We start from the raw sequence: 22,714 nt of genomic DNA, 5'->3' as shown, positions 1-22,714 counted from the left end.
CTCTGGGAGTTGATGATGGATAGGAAATCCTGGCATGCTGCAGTCCATGGGGTGGCAAAGAGAAGGACATGACTGAGCAATTTAACTGAACCAAAGAAGAAAGGGAGGATGAGATGAATTGGGAGATATGGATTGACTTATATGTACTTCTACGTATAAAATATTTAACTAGTGAGAACCTACTGTAACACAGGGAACTCTAGTCAATGCTCTGTGGTGACCTAAATGGAAAGGAAATTAAAAAAAAGGGGGGATATATAAATATTTATGGGGCTTCCCTGGTGGCTCAGAATGGAAAGAATCTGCCTGTAATGCAGGAGACCTGTGTCCGGAAGATCTGAAGAAGGGAATGGCTACCCACTCCAGTATTCTTCCCTGGAGAATTCTGTGAACAGGGGAGTCTGATGGGCTACAGTCCATGGAGTCGTAAAGAGTCGAACCCGGATGACTGACTAACACCTTCACTTTCACGTATACTTAGAGCTGATTCACTTTGCTATACAGCAGAAAATAGCACCACATTATAAAGAAACTAAACTCCCCCTAATTTTTTTTAAATGCACAGAGTATTATAGTTACATTGCTTGAAAATAAAAAGTAGAGATGAAGTGAGTGTGATAGTCACTCAGTCGTGTCCGACTCTTTGTGACCCCATGGACTGTAGCCTGCCAGGCTCCTCTGTCCATGGAATTCTCCAGGCAAGAATACTGGAGAGGGTTGCCATTTTCTTCTCCAGGGAGAGATGAAGGCTTAAATACAAAGAAAAAAAAAGAGGCCAGGCTGACAATACTGTATATAGGCAGCCCAGAGACTGTGACCATACTAATCTTTCTTTTTAATAGAGCTGATTAAGTTAAATGACATGTTTATGTCATTGGATTTTGTAAAACAACATGAAAAACAATTGACTTTTTATAAACATTTTTTAAACCATGTGAAAAGCTCAAGATAAATATGAATCTGTACAAACTGTCAGGAAATAAATTTGGTTGTGACTTGGATATAGTCATTCCACTTTTGGAAATCAATAGTCAAGAAATTCTAAACAGAAAAGAAAAACAAAAACTTCTTTTTATAAAGATTTTCACTGATGTATTATTTATAATAGGGAGTGAATGGAAATCAACTGTTCTTTATGGTGAATTATGATATGTATTACATAACAGTTTTACATAGTTTTTAGAACTTGTGTTTGTTAGATGATATAGATGCCTATGTTGTTGCAAGGGGAAAAAATCACGAAACATGTAAATATAAAGGATGGTCACAGCTATGCCAGGCTTGCTTAAAAGACTTCAGAAAGATATACTAAAAGCTGTCTTATTAGACTAATGATAATAACGAACTTTATCATATTTTTATTATGTGCTGGGTACTGTTCGAAGTGACTAACATATATTAACTCAGTTTATCTGTGCAGCAACACCTTGAGGTAAGGACGACTATCACGATTCCATTTTACAGATGAAGGAACTGGGGCAGAGCATTAAGTAACCTGCCCAAGTCACCTAGTGTGAACAAGGTCAAAGCTGAAGGAGAAACCCAGGAAGCCTCAATGGCCTTGTTTCTTAGCTGTCAATCAGTTCATGGAAAGATAGAAAAAGGATAACGTGGAAAAATATCATTAAAAATGTTACGTGCAACAGGGTGAGCCTGGGACATGTTGTCATAATAGAAAGCAAGGAAGCTGCAAAAGATTCAAGGGCTATCGTCAAGAGCACTCAAGAGCTAAATGGAAGAGGTTTCCCTCGCCTAAAGAAAATACTCCTGGGAATCAATAATGGTGGTGCATTGAAACACATCAATATTTTGAAACATATAGGTTTAATTACGCAGGAAGAAAAAAACCCACATTGGTCCCTTTACAGGAGCTAGGAAATAACTCGTTATTTTGAAAACTGGTAAATAGAGGAAAAGTATTTGTACTGTATAGAACCTAGGGTTACTAAATTGATGATGAGGGCAAATTTTTATTTATGGAAATATTCCAGATAATACTGAGAAAATGAGGAATGAGGCAGGAATAGTAATTAGCACAATTTTTAACCCCCAATAAAATAATGGATTAGGCATTAGATGCTAATGTTACAGAAAAAGACGTAGCCAAAGAGTGTGTACTTATTTATGGAATTATCACATCACCATCTATGAAGTATTCAAGCTACACAAACAAAACCTGAATCAGTTGCACCTCTAGATGTGACTCTCAATTTATAAGAAATGCAGGAGACAGAGAAGTGCTTTAAATGATAACGATGGGGACTGAAATTAGCAAAACCCAGTCTGGGAGAATTTATAGGACATGGAATTGCATGAAAAAAAGATGGGGAGTGGGGCCTTAGAAATTAAAAGAGACTAATTGCAACAATCCCATCTGTATCTTATTTGGAGGAAAAATTCCTTAAAACATTTTTGAGACAATCAGAGAAATTCAAATACTGCTTGGATGTTTTATTGAATTAAGGGATTATTGATGCTTTTGAACTGTGGTGTTGGAGAAGACTCTTGAGAGTTCCTTGGACTGCAAGCAGATCAAACCTGTCAATACTAAAAGAAATCAGTCCTGAATATTCATTGGAAGGACTGATGCTGAAGCTGAAACTCCAATACTTTGGCCACTTGATGCAAAGAACTGACTCATTGGAAAAGACCCTGATGCTGGGAAAGATTGAAGGCAGGAGGAGAAGGGGATGGCAGAGGATGAGATGGTTGAATGGCATCACCAACTCGATACACATGAGTTTGAGCAAGCTCCAAGAGTTGGTGACGGACAGGGAAGCCTGGTGTGATGCAGTCCACGGGGTCACAAAGAGTCATACAGGACTGAACTGAAGGGATTATTGTTCATTTCTTAAGTGTGATGAAGATAGTGTGTTATACTTTTTAAAAGAAGTCTTTTCTTTTAGAGATGTATTCTTAAATATTTGTGGATGAAAATATATTATTTCTAGAATTCACTTTAATATGTTTCAAGAGCAAGGGGGAAATGAATAAGGGGTGGATGCAGTAAAGATTGGCCATTGAACATTGTTGAAGCTGAGTGATGAGTACATTCAGGCTGATCATACTCTTCCTTCTACTTTTATACAGGCTTTAAAATCTCCATAGTAAAATATTTTTAATGATATAAACATATCTTAAATTTGATCTTATTTAAAATATTTAAAGATTTTACTGTAGAATTGAGGGCTAGTAGTAGGTAATGAATGAAGGCATGGACCAAGGACCAGACTGCCTGTTTTGACCTTCAGCGCTATCACTTACCAGCTGGATAATCTAGAGTAAGAAACTTCATGTCACTCTATCTCAGGTTCCTCATTTGTAAAATGGTATTAACAATGCCACCTACTTAATACTTCATTGGCTTAATATGACAAAAAAATGAGTAGAATTTCTCCAGTGTCTAAAACAGTTCATGGTACATATTAAGCAGGATATGAATTTATTATTTTTATTGAATTTCCTTTTTGTCTATGGACATAAGAATCCTGAAAAATGTCTTCACTCATTTGCATTTTATAAATATGACTCTGATCCCACTTCTGAACACCAACTCCAATTCTAACACCAACTAATGATTCTGGTACCAATTCCAATATGTGGGAGTTCTCCCCACATATCCAAGCAATTACTGTTCAGATTCTATTCAACCCAGTTCTGATACTATTTCGAGAGCACATATGAACCCACAGGTTAAGGACACAGTCCCATGAGATTGCCCACACAGCCTCAACTTTAGAGGCCAGTCATAAGTTCAGGCATGTTTCAGGCTATATGCTGAAGTTTCCAACAACTCCCTCCTTGGGTTCAATTAATTTGCTAGAGTGACTCACAGAACTCAAGAGAAACATTCTACTTAGTAGACCACCAGTTCACTATAAAAGAATATAACTCAGGAATGGCCAAATGGAAGAGATGCACAGGGTGAGGTATGGGGAGAGGGCCCAGAGTGTTCATACCCTCCCCAGCTATGCACTCTCCCCAAGTATCCATGTGTTCCCCAACAGGAAGCTCTCCAAATGCCCTCCTTTTGGAGCTTCATTGCATAGGCATCATTGATTAAGTCATTGGCCATCGATGATTGAACTCAACCTCCAATCCTCTCTTCCAGGAGGTCTTGGTGTGGGAGTGGAAGGTTCTACCCTCTAATCACTTGGGTGGTTCTCCCAGCCAATCTCCATCCTTAGGCTACACAGGTGCTTTCCAAAAGTTTCCTTGCTAACATAGCAAAAGGCACATTTGCTACTCTTATCACTTAGCAAATTCCAAGAGTGCTAGGAGCTCTGTGCCAGAAATGTATTAATATGTATTAATATTTCTCATTGCTAACTTCAGTATAAATAACAATATTCACCTATTCAATCACTCAGCCTAAATGTATCAGCTGCAATTTTCCAGTTTCTTTAAAGTGGAGCAAGAATTCAAAGATACTGAGGGCAAATACTGCTAGATTTTAATGTTCCTTTCAGTCTTTTATAGTTGCTTGTCTACACCTAATGTGACAGTATTTTTTTTTTTGTCATGCCTCAGTTTTATCAAGTCTTTTCAAAGAAACTTGATTTTCTTAAGACTGTTCATTGTATTTTTATTATGTACATAATTCCTAATTACATTACAAAGTTCTATTGCAACCATTTCAAATATGTCTGGGAACAAAGAAACTGGCTCTTGGTAAACAGACAACACAACTGGTGGCAGAAGAGCACAGATGTTTTCTGAGAATGCCACTAGAATGCGTTAAGCTGGCTGAGGGCCTCAGAAAAATGCTTTACAGATAGAGTGGAGGCTGCATCAGTCCATCTGGTGGGTTTATTAAGTGGAAATCAGTTAGGGAAACCTGGTTTACGCATGCCAACGGTGGCTGTGTTTGGGTCGCCCAGTCTTCCTTCTATTCCAATTTGTTTTAATGATGATGTGTGATAATTCCACCAAGGGAAAAAAAATCAGCACTTCAAATTCTTGGGGGGGGGCGCGGAATACATATATATTTAGCAAATCCATCCACAGGGGACTAGAATGCAAACGCAAAGAAAACGTGCAATGAATATTGGTCATCCAAACACTCCTGTAGGCAAACAACAAGCGGCTGAATTCTACAAGCTTCCCATAACTGATTCCCACTGTTCTTGTGAGAAGTGACAGTGAGGACCACTGATGCTCAGACCCTAGGACAGTGTATATATCGAACACTGCTGTGACTTGGTGCCAATTCCTAAATGCTACAGCAGCCCAACTTCATACTCAGATGGTTCACACACTCTAATATTCACATTCTAGTTTCATTTTGACTCTAAAGTTACACAGAAACCAAATGATCAAAACTGCATTTCTTTCTAAATCTACATGCAAATTGTGAGGCAGGGATTCCCCTTGTCGCTGGCATTCCTTAGCAGAAAGGATTCTGGACAACCTCAAGCACTGAAGATGTGAGCTGCCTGAGCACCAATCCAATTTTGCTAAATTAGACATATCCTGTGTTTGGCCAAATTTCACAAAGCTCACTCTAGTCTGCTCCTCTGTGAAATACGATGTTACTATGCTTATTGATCAACTGTTGATTCTCACAGTCCTCCTTGAACAGAAGAGAGGAAGTGAGAAAGGTGTGTAGCTACCGCTGTATTCATTCTCATCACTTGGCAGAGGGGGAAGCCAAAGCTACAGGTCAGATCTGTTTTTATCACCCTGGGGCATTCCGCATCTCTCCTCTGACTGGGAGATTTGATCATAGGGGCACTTCATGAGAGGTGCTCACAAGAGAAATATTTGAACCACACTCACCTCATTAACAGTGGCGGTGACAATGACCAACTTTGGAGAGTTTAAAAATACAGGTGCAAGATACTGAATTTAGTTTCCTGTGCTATACAGTAGGTCCTTGTTATTGATCTATATTATGTATGGTAGTGTGTATCTGTTAATCCCAAGTTTTGAATTTTTATAACCTATAATGAAAATGTATACATGCATAAATATATTTGTGCATGAGAGAGAGAGAGAGAGAGAGAGAGGGTTTCCCTGGTGGCTCAGATGGTAAAGAGTCCGCCTGAAATGCAGGAGACACAGATTCAAACCCTGGGTTGAGAAGATCTTCTGGAGATGGGAATGACTATCCACTCCAGTATTCTTGCCTCGGGAATTCCATGGACAGAAGAGCCTAGTGGGCTACTGTCCATGGGGTCACATAAAGTTGTAGCCAGAACACACCAGTTCCTGGTCCTCATCACCTCACTGCATGTTTCTAGAAGTCTGAGCCTGGAGTGATGTTCAGAGAGTCTTACTGCCTAACGAATTATGCAGACCAAATAGCCAACCTTGTCCCCAGTCTCCTTAAGTGTAATGATGTCATTCACAGACAGTACATTCACATTTACATTTCATCAGGGGAATGTATTTCCTTGTTATTACAATGTTCCCTATGATAACAAAGTCAAACAGAAAAATACACAGCAGCTCCCTCTTGAAGAAACCCCCTGAATCTAACATTTCCCACAACTTGCTCCACCTTACTCTGTTTTTCTTCTAATTGCCAGCAGATCCTTCTTTCATATACTGGAAATTTGCTGACATTATTCAAAATAACTCCAAACCACAAATATTTATTGGATTCATTCATTCACTTAAACAATTATTGAAGGATCACCAATAGTTTATACAAGATGCATGAGAGCTAGGCTTGGCAAAGAAAGATTACCGTAGCAGTGCCATTTCTGAAGTCAAGAAAAAATGGTATCTGATTATGCAATCAGATACTTTTGAAATTATTGTTATTCTCATAGGACTCTATGCATATAATCATTGTGAGAATGTGAGAATTTCTGCTATACGGAAATCCAGCTAAAGGCAGTCTAAAGCAATAACAGCACGGAGTGTCACTATGGTTTCTTTGGAGTCCACAGGCAAGAAAGAATCCTAGAGAATTCCAAAAATGTAAGTTGCTTTAAGCCAAAGTCTAGAAAAAGAGGAACATTTATCAAAAATATATTCCTCCAATGCTATCTAAACTAAGCCCAGCTATTTGGTTTTCAATTTATTGTTTGTCTCCATCTAAAAAATAAAAATCTAATGAAATATAGATCAGAAGATGAAAATGAGGTTAGTGCTGCTTCTAGAAGATTGTTCTCAACAACTTCTCTTTGCACGGCATCTGTGCAGGGTAACTTTGCCCCTCTTATAGTTAAGAGGTGATATGTGTTTTCCCCTCCTTTAATCTGGGCCAGCCTTGCAAGTTGCTTTGGACTAATAGGGCTTCCCTGGTGGCTCAAACGGTAAAGAATCCACCTGCAATGAGGAGGACCTGAGTTCGATCCCTGAGTTGGGAAGATCCCCTGGAGGAGGGCATGGCAAGCCATTCCAGTATTCTTGCCTAGAGAATCCCCATGGACAGAGGAGCCTGGTAGGCTACAGTAAGTGCAGTTGCAAAGAGTCGGACAGGACTGAGCGACTAACCACACACCACAGTATAATAGAATGTGATGGAAGTGACGCTGTGTGTGCGTTCCAGGCCAGAGCGTCACCAAGCCTTGTGGCTTTCTTAGAACGCTGCCCTGAGACTTCCATGTATGAAAAACAGCTTGGATTATGGAGGTGTAAGAAGCCACAAGGAGAAGCACTGCTAGGCCTGTGAGTGAGGCTGGCTGGACCTCCTAATCCACTTTCTGAGCTTCCAGCTGGCTGCAAACACATAGATAAGCCCCGGTGAAACCAACAGAAGAACGCTCAGGATGACTGATCAATTACTGATGCTTTGAACCATATAAGTTTTAAATATATATATACATATATATATATTTGCCATTCTAACCATTTAAAAATATACAATTCAGTTGTATTTAGTATACTCACAGTGCTGGGCAACCATCACTATCATCTAGATCAATAATATTTTCATCACCCCATAGGGAACCTATACCCATTAAGCACTCTCCATCACCCCCTCCCTCCAGCCCCTGGAAACAACTCATTTGTTTTCTATCTCCATGGATTTCCCTATTCTAGATATTTCATATAAACGGAATCATATATGGCTTTTTGTGTCTGGCTTCTCATTTAGCATGATGTTTTCAAGTTTCATCCATATATTTTATGGCATAAATCAGTAGTTCACAACTGTTTATAGTCAAATAATATTTCATTGTATGGACATACCAGTTTGGTTTATCCATTCATGGTTTAATGGACTTCTAGATTATTTCTACTCTTTGGCTATTATAACTAATGCTGCTATGAATATTTGTATGTAAATTTTTGCTAGAATAACTGTTTTTCAAATGTCTTCAATTCTTCTGAGTTTATACCTAGGACTGGAATTGCTGGATAATATGGTAATTCTATGTTTAATTTATTGAGGAATCACCAAACGAGTTTCCGCAGCGGCAGGTCTCCATTTTGCGTTTCCACTGGTAAATAGGAGGGTTCCAACTCCTACACATCTTCTCTCCGCAGCCTCAGCACCACCTGTTAGTCTCTCTTTCTGTCTTATAGCCATCCAAGTGGATTTGAGGTAGTATCTTACTATGGCTTTCATTTTCATTTCCCTGATGACGACTGATGTTGTGCATCTTTTCATTTGTTTGTTGGCAATTTGTATATTTTTGGAAAAACAGCTGTGTCTACTCAAGCGCTTCATTTATTTTTAAAATTGGGTTGCTTTTCTTTCTATTGTTGTGTGGTGAAACTCTTTCACAAAGTCTGGGTGTTGTTCAATAGCCCAGTCATGTCCAGCTCTTTGTGACCCCATGGACTGCGGCACACCAGGCTTCCCTGTCCTTCACCATCTCTAAGTCTGGATACTAGACCCTTATCAGGTATATGATTTTAAAATATTTTCTCCCATTTTGTGGGTATTTTAACTTTCTTGATAGTGTCTTTTTTGATGCACCAAAACTCTTAACTGTGGTGAAATTCAATTTTTTTCTTGTGTTTCTTGTAATTTGGTGTTATATTGAAGAAACTGATGTCAAATTCAAGGTCCTGAAGTTTTACCCCTATGTTCTCTTCTAAGACTTATGATTTAGCTCTTATATTTAGGTCTTTGATCAATTTTGCATTAATCTTGTGTATGATGTGATGTAAAGGTCCTACTTCTCTCTTTACATGTAGATTTCTAATTGTCCTAACACTATGTGCTGAAGAGGCTATTCTTTCTTCATTGAGAAGAATAATCTTAGAACTCTTGTCAAAAATTAATTTACCAAATCACTAATTTTGAGGCTGTTGTTGTGTAGCAATAATTAACTAATACATTTCTTGACCTGGTGAACTATATTCTGTGCTCATAATTGTAATGTACCTCATCTTTCCTTGAAACCTTACAAATAAAATATGTAAGAATAATGGAAAATAAAATAATCTTTCCTTGACCATAAACACATCAAATAGGTCATGAATGGAAAGTTAGCTTGCATCACATTTAAGGTTAATATTCTAGGAATGGCCACTCATGACTTGACATCTGAGTTTCCAAAAATAGGGCTAACCTTATAGGATTTATATTCATTGTCCATTGCTGTATACAAAATCACATCAAAAACTCAGTAGCTTAAGACAATAATAAATAGTTACCTCATACAGTTTCTGTGGGCAAAGAATTCATGCATCAGCTGCTTTCTTCCAGATGAATGATCCAGGAAAGCAAGGCAGAACTTGCAAATACTTTTATAACCTGGTCACGTATGTTATATAAAATCCTTTCAAAATATTTCTATTAATTACACAGATCAGTCCTTGCTCATCGTGGAAGGGGACTGACTACACAAGAGCATGAATTCCAGGAGAGAATCATGGAGGGCCATCTTAGAGACCGGCTACCACAATCCATCCTCTGAATTTTTCATGGCTTCTCACATGCAAAATATACTCACCTCCTTTCGAGGACTCCAAACTCTCATTTCATCACAGCATCAGCTTAAAGTCCAGACTCTCATCTCACCTAAACCAGGTCCAGTTCCTTGAGTAGAGTTAATCTTTATTTGAAGGCCTGTGACCTTATCTGCCCACCTCTCATCCCCCCCCCCGCCCCCCTGCAAATCCAGTATATAATGGTAGCACATGAGTGAAAAAACTACAGTGTGGAAAGGAGAGACCTACTAGAATCACTCCTCTCTCTCTGTGAAAGTCATTCAATCATGTCCAACTCTCTGTGACCCCATGGACTACATAGACTACACAATCCATGGAATTCTCCAGGCCAGAATACTGGGGTGGGTAACCTTTCCTTTCTCAAGGGAATCTTCCCAACCCAGGGATTGAACCCAGGTCTCCCACATTGCAGGCCAATTCTTTACCAGCTGAGCCACCAGAGAAGCCCAAGAATACTGGAGTGGGTAGCCTGTTTCTTCTCCAGTGAATCTTCCCAACCCAGGAATTGAACCACTGGTTCATGACAATTCTGAAATTCAGCAGGGAATTTTTTCATAATTCCTTGATTGGGAGTTGAGTTTTGGTAATAATTCTCTGTGGCTACTGATTTCACCCTCTGGGCTCACGTTTTTGCTCTCTGAGGCATCCTTCCCTTCCCAAAAAGGTTTATAGTTCAATAGCTTTCTCAGACTTCTTCCTGCCTATAAAGTTTGGGGTCCAAAGTTCTCTTCATTTTATGTTATCTTTCTCTTTTTCAGCTCAAGCAGGAGATGGTTTTGCCAATACAATACTATTCTCTTAAAACTTTGTGGACAATCTATAAATATTATTGATAGTCACTATATTAGTCAAAACCATGACCACAAAACTCTTTGAGATAAGCTGTTCTATATCCTAAGCTTCTATGGAGACTGCCTGGGGACATCACCCTTAAGCTTGTTAGAAGCCCTGTTGTTTGACCCAACAGTTCTCTAAGGCACTGGCTTAGATCTTTCTAGACATTAGCAAGAATTATACAGGCACATCCTTGCCTTCATCTCTATATCAGGCTTTCCTGAGAGGCCTTGGATTTGATCTTTGCTCAGAAGTCATTTCTAAATTTTAGTGTCATTTGACATCTACAGAGGCTGGAAATTTTCAAATCCAGAAATTCCAAGCTCTTTTCTGATTAACAATTCTCCTTTTAGCTTTTTGTCTTCTCTCACATTTTACAGCAAGGCTAAGTCAGGGAACACTTTTAATCTGCCTGGAAATCTCAGCTAGATACCCTGGTTCACTAGATACGTATTCCTCATTCCATGTAATCACTGGCAATAACACTGCTAAACTTTTCACTTCTACACTGCAAGGGCTCCCTTTTCTCTGGTGTCCTTTAACATTTTCCTCACTTTCCTCACCAGGAGCCTCCTTAAAGACCACCTGGCTTCCAAAATCTCTTCAAAACCTTTTAGACCTTCACTTAACATTCTTCTCAAAATCCTTCTGGTTTCTACCCACTGTTTAAGCACAAAGCTTCTCCCAAACTTTTGATTTTTGTTGCAGCAACATCCTACTTCCAGGTACAAAAATCTGTATTAGTTACTGTTTCTGTATAACAAATTACCCTAAAATTAGTAGCTTAAAGCAACAGTAAATGTTTATTAAAAACAAACAAACAGACAAACTCACATAGTCTCTGTAGGAAGTTGGAAATTGCTGAGCTGAGTAGTTCTGGTTTGGGATCTCCCATGAGGTTGTGGTCAAAATGTTGGCCAGGGATGCAATGATTTAAAGACTTGATTGGGGCTGGAGAATCCATTTTCAAGATGACTCATTCACATGGCCATCAAAACACTGTTGGTTGTTGGACAGAGGTCCTAATTACTCACCATGTGACCCTCTTCATGGGGTGGCTGAGTGTTCTCATGATATTGGCATGGCTTTACCGGACGGTAAGTGATCCAAGACAGCAAGGTGGAAACTGTACTATTTTTTATACTCTAGTCTCAGAAGTTACACACCATCACTTATTCTATTGGCCCCACAGACAAATTCTGATAGTGTGGGAGGGAGACTACACAAAGGCAGGAGGTGGGGCTCACTGGGGCATATCTTGGAGACGGGCTGCCCCAGTATGTATATTTCATTCATGTGCTTACATATTTCCATTGTGACATACCATTACTTTTTTTCAACAAAGAGTTATTGAGTATCTACCATGCACATAGATCTTCTTACTAAAAAAAATACTGATTTCCAAAGCCTACAAAAACACTTCCTCTCATGATCTTAATTCCAAATGTAGAGAGACAGACAAACAAGCAAGTAAATGAAAAACTATGTCAGATGGTGAAAAGTGCTATGAAGGGCAATCAGAGAAGGGCAGGGGAGGTTGAGATTGCAAGGGGTGGGGTCAAGGATTGCACTTAAAATAGCGTGGTCAGGGAGAATTTCATTGAGAAGTTGACATTTGATCAAGGATCTGAAGGGAGAGAGGGAGTGGTTTCTAGAAGAAGAGCTTTTCAAGACAAAGATCAAGAAGATGCAGAGACACTGGAGTGGCAGCATCCTTGAGATGTTGGAAGAATGGCAGAGGAGCCTGTGGGTCTGGAGCAGAGTGAACCAAGGTGAGAGTACTGATGATGAGGCTGGAAATAGTGGGGAGGGATAGGGCTTTATAGGCACCTGAAGGGACTTGGGCTTTTGTGCCAAGTGATTTGGGAAACAGTTCAAGTAATTCCAGCAAAAAAGTGACATGGTTGGAATTAAGTATTAAACAGGATCACTGGTTGTTGTGCTGAAAAAAGACACAAGCAGAAACAAGAGACAAGGAGTCTAGTAACTAGATGATGGCAAGGATAAAGTTGACAAGAGACAAGGAGTCTACCAGCTAGGTGATGGCAAGGATAAAGTAGATTACAGAGGCCTGGACCAGGAAGGTGATAGATGTTGTGAAGTTGGTAGATGATACTTTGAAGGAAGAGTCAATGGCATTTGCTGATGAACTCAAGGTGGAGTAGGAAAGAAGAGTAGTCAGTAACAAGTTTTGAGGTTTTGGTCTGAGCAAGGAGAATAATGGAGTTGCCTTTTACTAAGATAAGAAAAACAACAGTAGATTGGGAGAGGGCTTGTAGATTAAGAGTTCTGTCTTGTACAGATTTAATTTGAAATTAAATCTGTTAACATCCAAGTGGAACTGTTAACTAAGCAATTGGATATATATGTCTGGAATTTGGGGGAGCGAGTATAGCTAGAGATGAGGTCCAAAGATTAAATCCTATCACCCCATTGATAAGAGGTTGGGCAAAAGAGGAGGAATAAGCCAAAGTGACTAACAGATGGTGAAGCCAGGGAGCTGGAGGAAAATGGATCTAATGTGACATCTCAGAAGCAAAATGAAGGAAGCAGTCAGTTTCGTCAGATGCTCCACATACGGTATGTCAGGTAAGATGATGACTGAGAATTGACCACTCTTCTTAACTCCTAAACTGGAGTTTAACAAACCAGTGTTTTAAATGATGTAGTAGCTTTTACATTACCCTGTATGTAAATGATGTTTATATTTAATTTAAATTCTTTGTATAGTTAATAGCAAATGGAACTCTGCGCACACACACATACCCAGACATATAATTCAAGTTGTCCCTTGGAACCCACGGGGGATTGGTTCCAGATCTTTCACAGATACCAAAATCACAGATGCTCAAGTCTCTTATAAAATGGCATAGTATTTGCACATAATCTACTCATATCCTCCAGTATATTTTAAATCATATCTAGATTGCTTATAATCACATCTAGACTACTTAGAATTTTATTACCTAATAAAATGTAAATACTATGTAAATAGTTGCAGGTGCATACCAAATTCAAGTTTTTGGAACTTTCTGAAATCTTTTTCTGACTATTTTTGATATATGGTTGGTTGAACCTGAGGACGCGGAACCCATGGATCCAGGGGGCTGACTGTACTTATAAACACTTCCTTAGTCTAGTCCGTGAACCTAAGTTGTACATTTCTTAGTATAAGCTAATGTGATCTTTCTCAACTGTAGACTCCAGCCTATGCCCTCGTTACTCAATTACAAGCAAGCTATGCAATTTATAACATTCTTTGAAAGAACAAAGCAATCAGCTCAAGTGCCCCCTCAGGAAATGAATCAGCAGAGTGCCATCTATAGGAAACCAAGCTAAGGATGTGGCCAAAAAAGTTAAAAGTATCTTTTTGCTGGAGTATTTGGAGTCTAAGTCATTGGCCTTATACCTGATTCAGAAGGCAATGCCTATAACAATGAGCACAACAGCATGGAGATTTTCATGCACTGAGTCCATCACAATTTAACGTCTTGAATAAATGTTATAGGACAAACAATGACCTGGCTTAGTGTAACCCTTACTTAGAATGTTGGGCTTTCCTGGTAGCTCAGACAATAAACAACCTGCCTGTAATGAGGAGACTCAGGTTCAATCCCCGGGTCAGGAAGATCCCCTGGAGAAGGGAATGGCTACCCACTCCAGGATTCTTGCCTGGAGAATTCCATGAACAGAGGAGTCTAGGGGGCTACAGTCCATGTGGTCACAAAGAGCTGGACACGACTGAGCAACTAACACTTGCACTTTTTTGCTTTACTTAGAATGTGAGCCATATGACTTATATGACATACAAAGTATGACTACATATTTCAAGAGTGGGTTTTTTTGAAAAACACTCAGAATTGAGATAGTTGCGAGAGTTTTATCTTTCAAGGGAAAAAATATATACTGATTCTAGTAGTGCAAATATTTATCAGCTGGCATAGCCAAGTACCAACCAATCAACAGAGAGACTCAACCAATAAAAACACCCAATCAATTAAAACAAAAGGAAGTTGTAGGCAGCCTGTGTGTCCATTCTGGGGCAGCCTGGCTGTGATGGTCACCATCACTGCAGAGAATGTTTTTTAAATTCTCCATCTGGTACCTTAGATGCATTTACAACTCAGAAGGCCAGTCATGATATGTATTATGGTGTTTCATAGCTTTTGATTCTGAATAGTAATTCTGTACTTGATCATAAACTCAGATCACCAGAACTGGACCCAAACGGTCTAGACTTTTTCCACATCTATTCAAAATAAGGTTCATAGGTGATTCAAGTGAGTTCAGAAGAGAAGTTCCACCGGTGGAAAATTCTGATGGGGCTCTACATTTCCCCAGGCTCCCTCTATCCTCCCGGCCAGAAGCAAGGTGACAGAAGCTGAAGTCTAAGAGTCAGGTTGGGTGAGGAGGGGCATCACTAGAGATATTACACAAGTGAATCAACCAAATGGAGAGATAAATTTGGAGCCACAAGGACGCGCATCCCTCCAAGGGACCTAGTGAGAAAACGAGGGCAGGTCAGAGTGTTTCAGGTGCAGTCCTAGGATGCCTGCAACAAAAATTCCTACGGTGCTTCTTAAAAAGACAGATTCCTGGGACCTGCCCCAGAACTAGTGAACAGAATCTTTGGGAGCAAGGCTGGGTTCTGCAATTTGCACCTGTCCTCCCGGTGAGCTTCCTACAGGCTGAAGCGTGAGAACCACTGAGTCCACGCGCTGAAACCTGGAGAAGGAATGAGATAAGGAGAGAAGTATTGACTGAGTCGGGCTGGGGCAGGGGGCTGGACCCCTGGCTGACCCCCATCACAGGGTCAGTGTTGTGGACACCATGCATTTAAGAAAACCACAACCTGACTCTGTGCGAATTAAAATCACATGTGAAAGTTATATTTCACAGAGAAAGAGTGTAGTACATTGAAAAAGGCCTTAAGAGGTCTTCAGAGGCCTGAAGCATTTCCCTTTTTGGAGGTTTGAAAGTGAAAGTGGAAGTCGCTCAATCCAGCTCTTTGTGACCCCATGGACTATACAGTTCATGGAATTCTCCAGGCCAGAATACGGGAGTGGGTAGCTTTTCCCTTCTCCAGAGGATCTTCCCAACACAGAGATCAAACCCAGGTCTCCCACACTGCAGGAGGATTCTTTACCAGCTGAGCCGCGAGGGAAGCCCAAGAATACTGGAGTGGGTAGCCTATCCCTTCTCCAGCGGATCTTTCCCACCCAGGAATCGAACCAGGGTCTCCTGCATTGCAGGCAAATTCTTTACCAACTGAGCTATGAGGGAAGCCCTTTTGGAGGCTTAAGAACTTTTAAAAATAAAGAAACAATGGTGGGAGATGGGCAAAATGGGTGAAGAGGGTCGAAAGGTACAATCTTCCAATTATAAAATAAATAAGTCATGAGGCTGTAATGTACAGCATGGTGACTGTAGTTGTCAATACTGTATGGCATATTTGAAAACAGCTAAAAGCACAGATCTGAACATATTCTTATCACAAGAAAAACAATTTGCAGCTGTGTCATGATGGATGTTAACTAAACTTATTGTGGTGGTCATTTTACAAGTATAGAAATATTGAATCATTAGGTTGTACACTTGAAATTTTTGTAATACAATATTATGCATCAATTATGTCCCAATAGAAATAAATTAAATTTACAATGAAAAAAAGCAATTAAAAAATTTCAATGCCAAAACAAAGTTACAAAACTTGTGATATATTTTAAATGCATGCATGTAACAAATTAACTTTTAACAGCAGCCAAAAATAATAATAATAAGTAAATGACAAGATACAGTTTTCACACAGAATTTATTTTTAAAGTATTAGTTTCAAATGCATCTAAAGTAGCAAGGTCTGGTTATACAGTAACAGAACAGTTTGAAAGTGATATGAAGGACAATTCTAAATCTTTCAGTGTGTTGCTTTGACTGTATCAGTTATAATCTCTTTTGAGGGTAAAGAAAGAACACTAGGATAGATGCACGCTGTGCATACACCAACACTCACCTTTCCACAGAGCCTGGTAATGATGAGTTCTCTGGGCTGAACTGATTCTTAGGACACCACCTAGAAGTGTGACCTTAGGCACTTCATTTCATGTCTTGTTACATGTTTTTCCCGATCTGTAAAATGAAAGAAGATGACAGCTGAGGTTCTTTCCAGTTCTGTGTATCTATTATCTTTTCATCTGCTGTGGTCTATTTACCATGCATTTCTCCAATACCACTCATCTCTTACCAGAGTTTCTAGAATTTCCTTGGTGCCAGCCAACTGTGTAAAACTCACTTGTTCCTTTTATTACACTTCAGTCTCTTGCTCTGTGTTGTCAGTGGTACAGCTCTTTAATAAACATTTCACATGCTGTCTCAATAATTGACAACTAATTAACAGGAAAGCTTTGCTGCTAGGGGCTGGTGCTTTCAAAAAGAAATGAGCAGGAAAGTTGCTTTGCTTTCTGTCTTCACAAGCTCCTTCCGTTATCACTGTAATATGCTGGAGATGGTGATCCCTTAATAGTATGAACAATTTCACTAGATATCTCTGCTGAAACTATCCATTTGCTATCAGAGGACCATACTGGTCCTGAAGAACTGTCATTGAGTTCCAGAGTGCCTGTAAGAAATGGACAATAGGAAGTATGCTTCAGTCTGGGTTATTTCTTTCTCTGAGAAACACATTGTAATCAAATGGAATCAACGTGATTTCCTCCACTGTTCCTGCAGGCTGGAACCACTGAGAAGGCATTTCCAGTAAAAAAAAAATTTAGCAACTGGTGCCTTTTCCAGATACTCCAGTTAACCTGTCCCCTTCTAAGATGCTTCTGGGTGTCCATTATGGTCCCCTCTCTGGAATTCCCTAATTTGCAAACTTGATATCATGTGGCCATGCTTCCCTGGCCACGGGGATAGGACCCAAAGAGACTCATCTCTTCATTGACCATTAAGACAGTGAGGCACAGGAGTTCTGTCCAGTGGAAGTACTGAATACACGTTCTGTTGGAGCGGTTTGGATGATGGGCAGAGATTGTGAAAAGGAGCTCCTAGTTACAGACCCAACAGAAGTAGAGAAGGGAGCATAGGGTCTCCCGAGTGGCAAACCACTAGACTGGGTAGCAACAGACATGTGATAAGAGAACTGATGACCCTGCTCTGAACAACAGCCAGTGCCCCATCATGGCCACTGCACAGAAAAGGGGAGCATTTCAAGCCTTCATCACCAGGAGGGTAACCTGAGCGTGTGGTTACCCGCTGAAGTCGCCACCACCATTGAGAGAGTCCAGTGCCAAGATTCTGCCAGGTCAAACACCACCTGCCACTAGTAGGGTGAAACACCATGAGTCTCAACTTTACCCTCTGAAATAATAACACAAAAATATACCCACACTTATACACATTGATCAATATATTGTTGTTCAGTTGCTAAATTGTGTCCAACTCTTTGAGACCCCGTGGACTGCAGTATCCCAGGCTTCCTTGTTCTTCACCATCTCCCAGAGTTTGCTCAAACTCACATCCATTGAGTTGGCGATGCCATCCAACCATCTCATACTCTGTTTTCCCCTTTCAACTGATGCTGTGGTACTTTTTTGATAAACAGAAAAACAACTAGAAGACTGTGCTGTTTCAGTGGAACTGGTTGAGTGGTAAAAATGAAGACTAATGACCAAATTAAAGCAGAGGTTTAGTATCTGGAAAGGCTGACTCCTGATAGCAGTGTTTTTCATATTTACAGGTAGCCAGAAGCAGGTATGGAATGTCGTTACTTTCTGTATGAATTTCTTGTAAGGCATACATGCTTTCTGGTGCTATATAAGAGATGGAAAGGAGGATGTTGCTTAGGGAGCAAGGAGTCCCAGAATAACCTGAACATATGCCACAAAAATGGTGGAATAAACAGTGGTTTACCCATACTGTCAATCCACCCATCAAGTTTTTTTTTTTAACTTTAAATTTTTAAAATTAATTTTTATTGGAGTATGGTTGGCTTTGCAATTTTGTGTTAGTTTCCACTGCACAGCGAAGTGAATCAGCTACACACGTATACTTATCCCCTCCTTTTTGGATTTCCTTCCCATTTAAGTCACCACAGAACATTGAGTCAAGTTTCCCATACTATACAGTAGGTTCTCATTAGTTACTTTATACATAATAGTGTATATATGTTAGTCCCAGTCTCCCAATTCCTCCCACCAATCAATTTTTAAAAGTGAGGTTGACCTACAGGTGTGGCTATGGAATGTTTTATAAGCTATACTGTTAAATAAAAGAATACCATCCCATGATGTCCACTCCGCAGTCACCAGTCAGGGAGCTGGTCTGTCCTTCCGTACCATGAGGACGGAGAGAGTTCCCCAGTTTCCCTGCAGCACATAGGCACCAACGTGGTGGAAAGAAAGAAAAGGACACACTCCCAAAGGACAGATTTATGCTGAGGATACTTTTTAGACCACCCCAGGTGATACCCATCTGAACTTGAAATAGACTGTTTAAATGGAGAGGAGACTGTTCAACCCAGAAGAGACTGGAATGTTGCTTATTATCACGTCTGGACTTCACTGGATACCCTGAGGGCTGAGCCTTATGAGGAGCTAAGCGGTTTTTTAATATCTCTTTATTCTGTTTTATTTATGGCTATGTTAGGTCTTCGTTGCTGTATGAGAGCTTTCTCTAGTCGCGGCTGCAGGGGGTTACTCTCTCGCTGCAGCGGATATATGTTGGAAAAGACTCAGATGCTGGGAAAGATTGAGAGCAAAAGAGGGTGGAGGATGAGATGGTTAAGTAGCTCAATGGACATGAATTTGAGCCAACTCTGGGAGACAGTGGAGGACAGGGGAGCCTGGCATGCTGCAGTCCATGGGGTCACAAAGAGCTGGACGTGACTTAATGACTGAACAACAACAACAGCATGAAGCGATAAAAAGACTCTCTGGATCTAGAGTGATGAGATGTATTCAAATCTTTTTCCGTCCACCAATTAGAAGTGTGCATTTGGGCAAGTCATTTGACCTTCCTGAGTTTCAATTTCCTCACCAGAAAATGGAGATAACAACTTGTAATCCACCATCCCACAGAGTTGTTATGACAGAATGAAGCGAGATAATGCATATGTAGGAACACTGTAATACGATGAGGCGATGATGGTGATGGCCGTGGTTGGCATCTGAGATGCTTAGGCGCCTAGACTTAGGTGCAAGGAGTGTCTTGGAAGCAGAGGGGTGGAGCCAGCTCTTGCTGCCTTTGTAGCAGTTTCTCCAATTCTTTACGTTCAGAATCCTGTGAGTACTCTGTAACACTCATGCTGTTTCTAAACACTTATGGAACACCAGTGAGATGGAGACAATATGGTCAGTGAATATATCACTCTGCTAAGTGGAGCCAGGTCACCGACTTCTACTCTTCTTTTTCACTTAATTGACTTATCACCTAGTGTTCACAAATAGACTAGTAAGTCAGGAGAAAAGAGCTAATTTTTGCACGCTTGCGGATGCCAGGAATCTTACATATATCATTTTGGTTAAAAGTCACAGTGAGAGGGTCTTATTTCCTTTCTACAGATGAGGAAACAGAGGCTTAGAAAGGCTTGGTCAAGATCACAGAGGAAGTGAGTAGAAGTCCCACCATGCATACCTGAGCTGACTATAACACCTGTGTTTTTCTTCTACTCAGCACTGTCTACCCAAAAGCCCAGCAGTTGACATGTGGGCTGATATGTTTTTTTAATTACAAAAGTCTTTAATCCAATAGCATCCACCATCAGCATGCATGCATGCTCAGTCATATCTAATTCTTTGCAACCCCATGGACTGCAACCCACCAGGCTCCTCTGCCCATGGGATTCTCCAGGCAAGAATACTGGAATGGGTTGCCATTTCCTCCCCCAGGGGGTCTTCCTGACCCAGGGATCAAACCCCTGTTTCTTACACCTCCTATATCGCAGGCAGATTCTGTACTACTGAGCCTCTGGGGAAGCACCTTCTCCATCAGAGTCATGGATAAATCTTAATTTTCCACAGTAACAGAAAATTGGGACAACAGACTGGATGATTAAACTCTCAAGTGCTTATTTCCAATAGTTCCACCCTCTTCTTTCAGTCTTAATTAATAACAAGGAATAAATTTGGCTGATTGATTTTCTTTTTCTATCCTCTTCTGTACAAAAGCCCTCTTCAATTTTGGTGAAAGAAGCCAACAAGATGTGAGCAGACCGATCAAAGAAGCAGGAAGTTCACAGACGCTCCTCCAATTAGACTGCAGTCCCCAAGTAATCGAGGCTTGATTAAATAATTGGGATAAAATCTAATTAGGGCAGAATTTGCAAATGCCCAAAGCCCTCCATGGCTAACACTTAAGCTAGTTGTTTTCTACCTTGGATCCCAAGATACCTGGATTTTCACAAAAGAATAAGGCAAGGGACAGTTAGAAATTATTTTCAATATTTTAACAAATCTAGCATCATTCACATATCTTAAGGTGAACAGACCAAAATACACATTCAAGAATCTTGGCTTCAGGCTGGAGTTCAAGACAAATTCATATGAAACATAACTATCATTCAGTTCAGTTCAGTTGCTCAGTTGTGTCTGACTCTCTGCAATCCCGTGGACTGCAGCATGCCAGGCTTCCCTGTCCATTACCAATTCCCAGAGCTTGCTCAAACTCATGTCCATTGAGTTGGTGATGCCACCCAACCATCTCACCTTCAGCTTAATAATAAAGACAGCAAAAGCAACAATTAATATGAACTGAGTGCTTTCTCTGTTCTAGGCACTTTATACTCATTTCAGTTGATCCTGAAAACAACCCAATAACATAATAACATTATTCCCCTTCTCATAGATAAAGAACTGAGGCACAGAGAGGTTAAGTTCCTTGGCTAGCGTCCAAGCTCGTACTGCTCACCACATGACAGGCCAATAAATTGAGAGACAAGTTGCTGGGATAAGGAGTAGTAACTTTATTTGGAAAGCCAACAGATGGAGAAGATGGTAGGCTAGTGTCCCAAAGAATTATTTAACTGGAGTTAGAATTTAAGGTTCTTTTATACTGAAAGTGGAAGGGTTGTTTGTTGCACACTTCTTGCTGTTAGAATCGTTTGTTCTTGCAGGTGTCCACTGAGGTAGGCCAAGTCATGATGTTCCTGTAAACCTCCAACAAGACAAATGTTATTCTCTGTTCTGCAACGTTTTATCTCTATATAAATGAAAGATGTTATACTTCTAAAGGTCAGAGCCTTGAGAATGGAATATCCTGAATATTCCAGGCTACAGGCAATATTCTTAACGTGTAACAAAAGCAATAGAAAACAATGGTTAAAGTAAGAGAAACATCCAATATGGAGTCATATTTGTTCTTCCTTATTACCAGTGGGCACAGCTGATAAGTGTTAAGAACTTAGCTTCACTGGTTATTAGTTGTCTCCTGGTTATCAGAAGCTATGTTTGACAAGTACATATATATCTTTGAATAATATAACATGGGAGGAAAGGGGGAGATTTATTTTTACTACATCAAGGCAGAAGAATAAGGAAAGGGAGTCCCTCACGGCAAAAAGTTTAAGGAGAGTTGAATTATGCCATTCTGATAATGAGAGTTACTCTCTGGGGCTACTAGAGCCTGAAGTGGCTTGTTGTTGTTCAATTGGTAAGTCATGTCTGACTCTTTGCGACCCCTTGAACTGCAGCTCACTAGGCTTTCCTGTCCTTTGCTATCTCCCGGAGTTTGCTCATGTCCATTGAGTCAGTGATGCCATTCAACAATCTCATCCTCTTCATTCCCTTCTCCTCCTGCCTTCAATCTTTCCTAGCATCAGGGTCTTATCCAATGAGTCAGTTCTTTGCATCAGGTGGCCAAAGTATTGGAGTTTCAGCTTCAGCATCAGTCCTTCCAATGAATATTCAGGACTGATTTCCTTTAAGATGGACTTGTTTGATCTGCTTGCAGTCCAAGGGACTCTCAAGAGTCTTCTCCAACACCACAGTTCAAAAGCATCAATTCTTCAGTGCTCAGCTTTCTTTATATT

General features: G+C 40.2%; 1 long non-coding RNA gene across 1 annotated transcript in view; it reads left to right on the top strand.

Moving 5' to 3' along the window:
• Positions 1 to 8,670: 8,670 nt before the first annotated feature.
• LOC133071930 (uncharacterized) overlaps positions 8,671 to 22,714 on the top strand; it is an 18,689-nt gene continuing 4,645 nt past the window's right edge. The window contains exon 1 of the long non-coding RNA XR_009696562.1: positions 8,671 to 8,804. This is a non-coding gene — a long non-coding RNA (uncharacterized LOC133071930). The remainder of the gene's footprint in view (positions 8,805 to 22,714) is intronic.

Source organism: Dama dama, chromosome 17 (assembly GCF_033118175.1).
Source record: "Dama dama isolate Ldn47 chromosome 17, ASM3311817v1, whole genome shotgun sequence".
NCBI classification, from domain to species: Eukaryota; Metazoa; Chordata; class Mammalia; order Artiodactyla; family Cervidae; genus Dama; species Dama dama.
The sequence above is the reverse complement of the archived record's forward strand: the minus strand, read 5'-3'. Positions and strand labels throughout refer to the sequence as shown.